Here is an 8,327-nt window from a genome sequence, read left to right as displayed (position 1 = left end):
CAGATGAGGAATAGTAGCACTGGGGGATTTGTCTAATTAAAATGGAATTCTCCCTTGGATATTAAATTTCACTGAAAGTCTTGGGTTTCCATGGTGGTCTTATGGGTTTCCATGGTGGGTAAGAATGGCTTCAAAGTTGGTTGACATGAATCTTGTAGTTAAAAATCTTAGTAGTACAAGAGTGATGTTCCCATAGAATGCAGTTCCAGGAAAAAACTACTGAAAACATAAAATCTTTATGGAGTAGCAAAACTATGAGATTTTCTTAGTGTATTGTTACCCAGAGATACAGTGATCGAATGTGGTTGAATGTTCTCTTTAAAGCAGAATTCCATATTAACTGCTATGATTAGGGAATGAACTTTCGCCTTATTATCCTGCAACTTTTTTATGTAAGTTTGCAGCCCTTGAGGACAGAGAAATATGTTTATGGTTCATTCTGTGTGTTCCAAGCCTCATGATTACTATTAACACTGACTTCCACCGAACTAAAAGAGGAGAGGAAGATGAGAATGTTATAAAGGCATTGCTTTAAGAAGGAGAATCACATCTGACAAGCAAATGTGTTTCTCTTTCAAACATGTGTCAATGAGTGTGTGTGTGTGTGTGTGTGTGTGTGTGTGTGTCTAAGGGAGAAAAAGAGAGATAGACAGTGAACATACACATACATGTGTGCATGTGCCACTGGGAAGCATTGCTAATATATATAGCCATGTGTTCATCATTACCACACAATGCATCTATCCTGGCCGTGCTACCCCTCCGAGACCTCCCATCTCTTAACGTTCCATTTGCTGACTCCAACAAGGAGGGAATTGTCTGTTGTGTCTCTTTGAGACTGGAAAAGCACATTTCTAACCTCAAGATAAACTCTGAATACAAACAACTTCTGGAAGATGGGTCCTACTGAAGGGCAAAGAAAGTGTAGAGACGTGAATTACCTGTGGAATAGGCAGCAACATCAATAAAACTAAAACTCCAATGAGTACAGGAAGCAGTAGCAATGATAAAATCAAAACTCAAATGGGTATAAGAGTGAAAACAACTTATAAAGCCAAGTGTAACTCTAGGCTTATTAACAAAAAAAAGAAACATAATTTGGAAAAAATCAAGGACTAATCAATGTGTCTTAAGTAATTGTTTCTATTCTATGATATGTCATTGAAACCTATAGTTCCCAATTTGCATAAATTTTACGTATTAATAAATTTGGAGATTAAGAAACAGTGAGAAATGGATAGATGATAGGTAGGTAAATAGAAAAACAAAAGAGAGAGAGACAGGGAGGAAGAGTTTCCATTCAGTGGTTCTTTCCTCAAGTGTTATCAGGGCTAAAACAAGAGTCAGGAGTTCATTGCAGTTCTTGTTGCAGGTGCCCAGGTGTTGGAGCCATCACACTGCCTCCCAGTATCTGGGAGCAGGAAGCTAGACTCAAGAGCCAGAACTTGATGTGAATCCAGGTACTCCAATATAGGATTCTGGTATTTCAATAGTTTTAAACACAAGGATAAACTCCTGTCCCTACATATCTACCAGGCGGTTTGTCTAGTACTGGAATGTAATAAAACGGGATAAAGGGAATGAGTTTGGTTGACTTTAAATTAGAGCAACTAAAGTTAGAAAACTGAAAAAGTTGTGTGTCCATTTAGTGAAATGTATTTTCTAAGTAAAACTTGTTTGGATAAATCAGCATAAATATGAAAACATTATCCAAAAAATCACATCAACCTGCTTGCCCTAAGGAAATTTTCTTCTCTGAAACAAAATTATATTCACATATTCTTTATTATAATGTATACTATTTATATTTTGTGCTTTCAGAAAATGATCATTATGCATTGTATATATGATTGTGTGCTTTGCAATAAAATAAAAATTGCACCTGTTAAAAATAGCAACAGCAAATTACTGTGGCAAATCATTCCTTCAATGACTTCAACGATACTAAGCTTGACATACAAAAACCATGTTAATTGTTTCTCAAAACTGTAAGAATTGCTCTAGGGTTCCATTCAGGATGATTTCAAAGGTGTTTAAGGGAAATGAGAACAGTATGTAAGAGTCTACATTGAAATCTGACTTTCTCAACCTGGATTCTCTTAAGAAAACTTACTTGGCTTGTAATGCTGCCAAGACCCCAGAATCAATGTTACATTTCTTGTGTTATGTTACCTATATTGTGGTGAGATGTCTTTTTTATCTTTAAAAAGTATACAAGAATCGTATTGTCGGTTAATAAAAGAATAAGGAAATCAAATTCAGCCTAGAAACACAAGTAACCTTTTTCCTACTGTCAATAGAATATAGCCACACCACTGAATCCAGGTCTTTCCCATGGCTGACATGGATGGAATTACTTGAGCCACAAGCACTGCTTCCCAGGGTGGCATTAACAGGAAACTGGAGTTATGAGCCAGATTCCAGTATCAAACTCAGAAACTCACATCTGGGATGTGGATATCTTAACCGATATCTAAACTACTAGGTTAAATGCATACCCATACATACCCAAGGTCAACTGTTTAACACATCTGAATTTCTTGCATGAAATTTGGACATGGGTGGGATGAGAGTGGCCCTTGTGATGACATGGCAAATAAATTTGGTTATAGAGTTAGCAACTGGCAGAGGTGGAAAACAGTGTGGTGACTGCATACAATATGATGGTAGTTCTGAAGACTAGTATTGATGGCAGGTTAGTGATTTTCAGCAAGTGACACTGGGAAAAATAATGGAGTTTGAAAGGGTGAAATCTGGTTTAAATCCCAGCTTCAGGGGTACCTTGTGCAAAATATTATCTTCCATGCACTTTAGCCTGCTCTGTGAGAATATTGATGAAAACAGTATGCATCATGCAGAGTTGTTGAACTCATACAAATAGGGTATCTCAATAGGTGTTAGTAAATATTATTATTTTTAATTAGTCCCAATGCAGAAACATTGGGTTCAATTACTTTGGTAGTTTCTTTCCATTCTAAAATAACATGAGTGAATTTCCCGTGGGTTGCTTCATCATCACAGACCCGGTGATCTTGTGGGTGGTCAGGACACAGTTTTTGTTGTCATCTTCTTTCTACAGTAGTTGCAAAATTATTTTGGGGCACCATTTAGTTCACAAAGGATGATCTGAGTATCCTTGATGGTTAATACAGGCCTTTGGTTATCCTGCATAATGAGAAACCTGATCCAATGGCTTGATCTTCTTTTCTAGACCTAAGTTATTCATTCATGACAGTTGGATTGCTGATTATCATTTTCTGATGCCTCCAAGAAGTGAGGGTTTGTACTGAGGAAGGGAAAAAATTCACCTGGTAGCTTCCAAACCTGAAAAGGAGCCCAGAGATGCTGGTTTATTAGGCACTAGGCGTCCTCTGCAATATAACACAGGAGCTACATATCTCAGATGAAAGGCATAGATAGATTGAATGCCCAAAAGACAGATGATTTCAGGAATCCACAGACAGATTTAATGTCTGAAAGACAAATGACTCAAGGGCTCCACTCTTCTCTTTTTTCTTACTGTTGTACTTTCCTTCTCCTTCTTCCTCCTCCTCCATTCCTTTTTCCCTCCTCCTCCTCTTCCTTCTCCTTCTACCTCTCTTTCCTTGGCCTTTTTCAGACCATCTCTCTAAGTTTGGCAATGGTGACTCAAGCCTCCCATGGGTTGAACATCCAACACCTGAGCAACACAAAGTCTTGGAGGGGTTACCTGATGGCAGGCCCTGAGATTATTGAGGGAGTGAGGCAATGGTATTCTGGCACAAGGACCACCAGGGTCTGATGGTGCATGTCCATTTATTATAAAGTGAGCACAAACTAATCATATAGATTAGGAAAGGGGAAGGCAGAAGGGTGTTCCCCAACTGTCTTCCTACCCAACAATAACATTGTAATTGTTTAGAAGGCACGTCTATCCCTCTAGATCCTCCAGTCATGTTACAGGTTACATTCCACATGCATGGCTGGTAGCTGTGGCTCAGATCACAGGCAGGTTAGCCATGAGTCACATTCTCCAGGTAGCAGGCAGAGATCCAGGGGCTCCACATCTGCCCCCTCTGCATTCGGAATAAATTCTGCCAGCAAGACTTCTGCCAAAAAGGTAACCTTTTGTTCTGTGACCCTAAGATGTTGGAATAGACATTGGAGGACAAAGTTCAACACAGGAACATCATCTGTTATTGCATTACACTGCAGGAGAATGCCTGTCACAACAATGCTGATTGTTCTTGATGTAAGTCCAGTTTCTGTTAGAAACTAGAATGGTGTGAATGTAAGTAAATTGGCCTAACTTTTAGTTCCAAGGGCATAGGTGGTTACAATAGTTTTGTTATTACCCTGTTTGGGAAAGTATCCGGAAGGTCTAAGTCAAGAACAGCATAGATGTTGCAGTGGCAGCCACTATGGTCACACAGGAGATAGCAGTGGTGATGATGAGGACAAGTGCACATTGGGTCTGGTAAAGGATGGAAGAGAGGATCTTGTCTTGTGCTTGATTTTAGGGTCCCTTCCATTCATCATTTGGCTGGACTGGAATCCATAGCACTGGCACTGTTCTTATCACAAAGATTTAAAAAGATGGATTAAGTTACATGTAATTAAATAACACAAGTGGTGAGATGCAAAATTGAAATGTCACTAATGTTAGTAAAGGTTATATGATTCTAATTACACAAGTGCCCTTTTGAACCACATATGAGGACAAGGAGGTCACACACTGTGAAGAGTAAAAAGGTAACTTCACCAAGGCCAAGAGACTGTAACTGCCTATTATACTGCCTGACTCCTAACATTCTTGTCCACCCTTCAGAGGAATGGAAGATAACTGCTATTAGGGATAGGGGGCAATGACCACTCTGGCTGCTTCATGCTGAAAAGGGACATTGAAGTGTCAACAACAGCAGCAGGGTATTCTCCAGGGGATCAATTTAGAGGTTCCTGATAGAAGGTAGATGTCATCAGGTGTCTAAAGTACTGCTTGGAGCTTGAAAGTTTCTCTTTATTGAAGTCTAGATAACAACACATAACACAGTTATAATTTCTTCCAAGCTATCATGTTTTAGAGCTTAGGTTTAAGAGCTTACTTTCGTCAGGGAAAATGTTAGAACTGGGCCCTTTAGGTTAAGATTTATAAGCAATTAATTCAATGAAGGCAATAAAATTCTTGAAGCTTCCCTGAGCTGTACAGAAAATTGCAGTTTATATCAGTTGTGAAGCATAGGAACAGTGAAAGGGTTGGCATTAGCAATAAGCTATAAACCCATCACATAGGACAGTACATACAAGTTTTTTTTTTTTTCATTTTAGATGATGTTAACACAGTTGATCAGAATGGGATAGATTAAAGGTTAGGGAAAAGTGGGTGTGATCATTGTTTCCAAATTTTCTATTTCTCATTCCGTTTGTTTTTGAGGGAAAGGGGATTAGGGTAGAAGCCAAACCCAGCCTCCCAATCACCCCAGTACCCAAATATGGGGAATGGCCACCCAATATCAACCCAGGGTCCCAATGTAATGCACAGAAGGTTCTGCCCGGGTTGTTTCGATTGTTCTGAAAGTTGTTGATCTTGCCAATTCAAGGATAAGGAAACCTTAGTTATGTGCAAATTTAATTTCTAAGTTTCCATGGAGTCACATCTTATCTAGTATTAACAGTTGTGAATTAAGAAATATCTTTTGGGAGAATATATAGGATTTTAACTCATAATCACTTAAACATACTTGAACTTTGAAAAGACTAAAGCCATATTTGCATCTAGGCAGGAAATTGGCAAGTGTTAGATTCTCTAAAACAATTGTACTTCACCAATTGTTGTGAATCCAAGTGTCGTGGAAAGACATTTAGCCTAGAACATAAACGACAACAACAAAACACTTGCTATGAGATCTATACAAATCATTTTGTAGATGGCAAAGGATCTAAAAGTAGTTGTGATTTACAGTAACCCAGTAGTTTATAGTACTCTAGCAAGATTTTACAGAATGTTATATACTTTAGGGCAGAGGTAAGCAATTAAATAGTTATGTAGTTCTAATAAGTCATATGTTGACAATTGGGGAATGGAAAAAATCTTAGGTGAGCAGAGAAGTCCCCAATAATTTAGCAAATGAAGAAGACATGAACTCTGCTTCAGAGCAGTACGGGCATCTACCCCAGTGAAGTCTCAGCTTAATAGAGAAATTGTCAAATAGCCCTACAGGGAACCTGGCCAATGGTGTTGGCTGAGCAGTTATAACCAGTCAGCTTTCCCCTGGATGTTCTAAACTTCTGGATTATTCTCTATTTCTGTTCTGTATAAGAACAATATTCTTCATCTGAGCTAAAGTGGGGCTCCTGAGAGACCACCATGGTCACCGTAAAAGAGGAAAGGGGACCCAAGCTAGAGTTAAGGACAAAGAAATCTGCTTTCCCATGTCTGGAAGGAAACTTATACGTTTCCCTTTCATTATGACCACCCAGGGCTCCTAAGTGCTTATCTGATGTGTCACCAGAACCTGTAGAGGATCCTGGGCTGCTTCAGTTCTATGTGGGAGACCCAATAGGAAACAGCTGGCCTTGGAGTTCTCAGCCTTCAAGAGCAGTCAAATTTTAGTTGATCTCCTTGGTAGTTGGGACAAGGTGGGTCCGAGGTGTCCCTTCTAACAGTGCTTGTCAAAGTGTCCTCTGCTTCTGCAGCAAAAGTGCTTGGGAGGCCCCTGAAAGTCTCACTGGGACCGTAAGTACAAATCTCCTCTTATCCTCCTGCTCTGTTATGAGATCTCCTTCTGGTCTGTGATAAAAGACCACATGATTACCTTTAAGAGGTTATTAGAATGCTCTCAGGTCCCACTGCAAGTTTCTATAGCTTTTTCTTAATGTCCATGGCAGTCAATAACCTGTCGTTTATAAATTACCTGTTCTTTTAGAGAGTAAGTATATAACTGAATATACCTAACATCTTACTCAAACATTCTAAGGTAGAATATATCTCTGTGGCCTTAATCTGTCAGGAATTTATTTAATTCAGGAAGTCAGGGATAGTCACTGAATCTTACCTAATGTTGGGATGGATGGCCTCCTCTTATCCCTTTGTCTCCTTGAAGGCTGATCTTTTCAAGACCAGGTTCCGAAGTTGTCTTGTTGGAGGAGTATCTTCTGGTAGAGGGTATACAGGGCTTGACATTGCAGGCAGTCATCCACATAGATTATTTCAGATTATTTCTGGGAAAACACAGCCAAACCCTTTCCCCACAGTTAGCAAGAGATCGGGGCCTTTCCACTTTTGGGTGGCTGCTCGTAACCCCCTACCCCCTACCCCTGCAATGGAACTAAAACACCAGCAAGGGGCCTCCAGTGGCACACCACTGATAGCTCGCTGGAAGACAAAATCTGAAGAAAATTTAGGGTGAATAAAGCCAAATTAACACATTCACGATGGATAGCATATTCCCCCTTCTGCTTTTGAAGCGTATTTTTAAGATCTTGAAAGTACGTACATTAGAAATACAAAACATCTTAGCATTGCTATCTTTACTGCCCTGCCCAAGCAGTGAACAGAGGGTGAGGAATAAAGACATACGGGGGCCATGATCAGGGGACATCTGCCCTCAGTCTGCCCTTGGGAAGCCAGAGAGCAAGCACGTACTGGGGAGGCCATGTTTTAGATTGGCGGTGATGGAGGCAAACAACCAAGAGAGCAAGCTCCTCCATACAATGAGCCTTTATAGAGACTTGTGAGGGGAGTGGTTATGCAACAGTGTAATGCCACCCCCGCTCAGGTTGCTCGTGATGATAGGTGAGCATCACAGGGGGGCAGGAGGGAACACCTAGGTGGTGGTGGGGAAGTGGCGTCCAAGCTTTTGACCCTGAACTAGCTGTCTACCTCAATACAATATTTTATATACTGTTTATATATTTTATATTTTTGTACATATTTATACAATATATTGTATGCTTATATAATAAAACAAAATAATACATATTGTGTATGTTGATATAATTCACATAATTACATATAATTATATAATTTAAACAATTTCCTTTCATCTTTTTAAAAAATGTGCTACATAGAGGGGGAGAGAAATAGGATGGCAGGATTAAAGAAAAAGAGCAACAATTTTGAAAAAATGGTACTCATGAAAGCATTTGCAGGTGGAGGTGGAGCATGACCCATGGTGTGGGATGAACAGAGGATGAGAAGAGCAGCTTACTTGGCCCAGACAAGCACAGGACACACATGCATGTGGTTCTGACAACCCCTTTCCCTTCTCCCCTTCTGTTCTGGTAACTGAATTCCAGATTGATGTACTGCCAAGAATAAAACCCACACTGGAAGTATTTATATTCCTGAG

General features: G+C 39.7%; 1 long non-coding RNA gene across 2 annotated transcripts; it reads right to left on the bottom strand.

The window, feature by feature from the left end:
• Positions 1-3,629: 3,629 nt before the first annotated feature.
• On the bottom strand, positions 3,630-7,661 carry LOC131481095 (uncharacterized). 2 transcript variants are annotated; one of them, XR_009246029.1, is made up of 3 exons: positions 7,556-7,661; positions 4,670-5,006; positions 3,630-4,172 (listed from the first exon to the last, which is right to left on the bottom strand). It is a non-coding gene; the product is annotated as an uncharacterized LOC131481095 (long non-coding RNA). The 2 variants fall into 2 exon arrangements; XR_009246030.1 differs by lacking the exon at positions 7,556-7,661 and adding an exon at positions 7,032-7,103.
• Between the last annotated feature and the right edge of the window lie 666 nt (positions 7,662-8,327).

The sequence above is a fragment of the Ochotona princeps genome, chromosome 9, assembly GCF_030435755.1.
Source record: "Ochotona princeps isolate mOchPri1 chromosome 9, mOchPri1.hap1, whole genome shotgun sequence".
In the NCBI taxonomy this organism is placed as follows: Eukaryota; Metazoa; Chordata; class Mammalia; order Lagomorpha; family Ochotonidae; genus Ochotona; species Ochotona princeps.
Note: the sequence above shows the minus strand (reverse complement) of the source record. Positions and strands in the feature narration are given on the sequence as shown.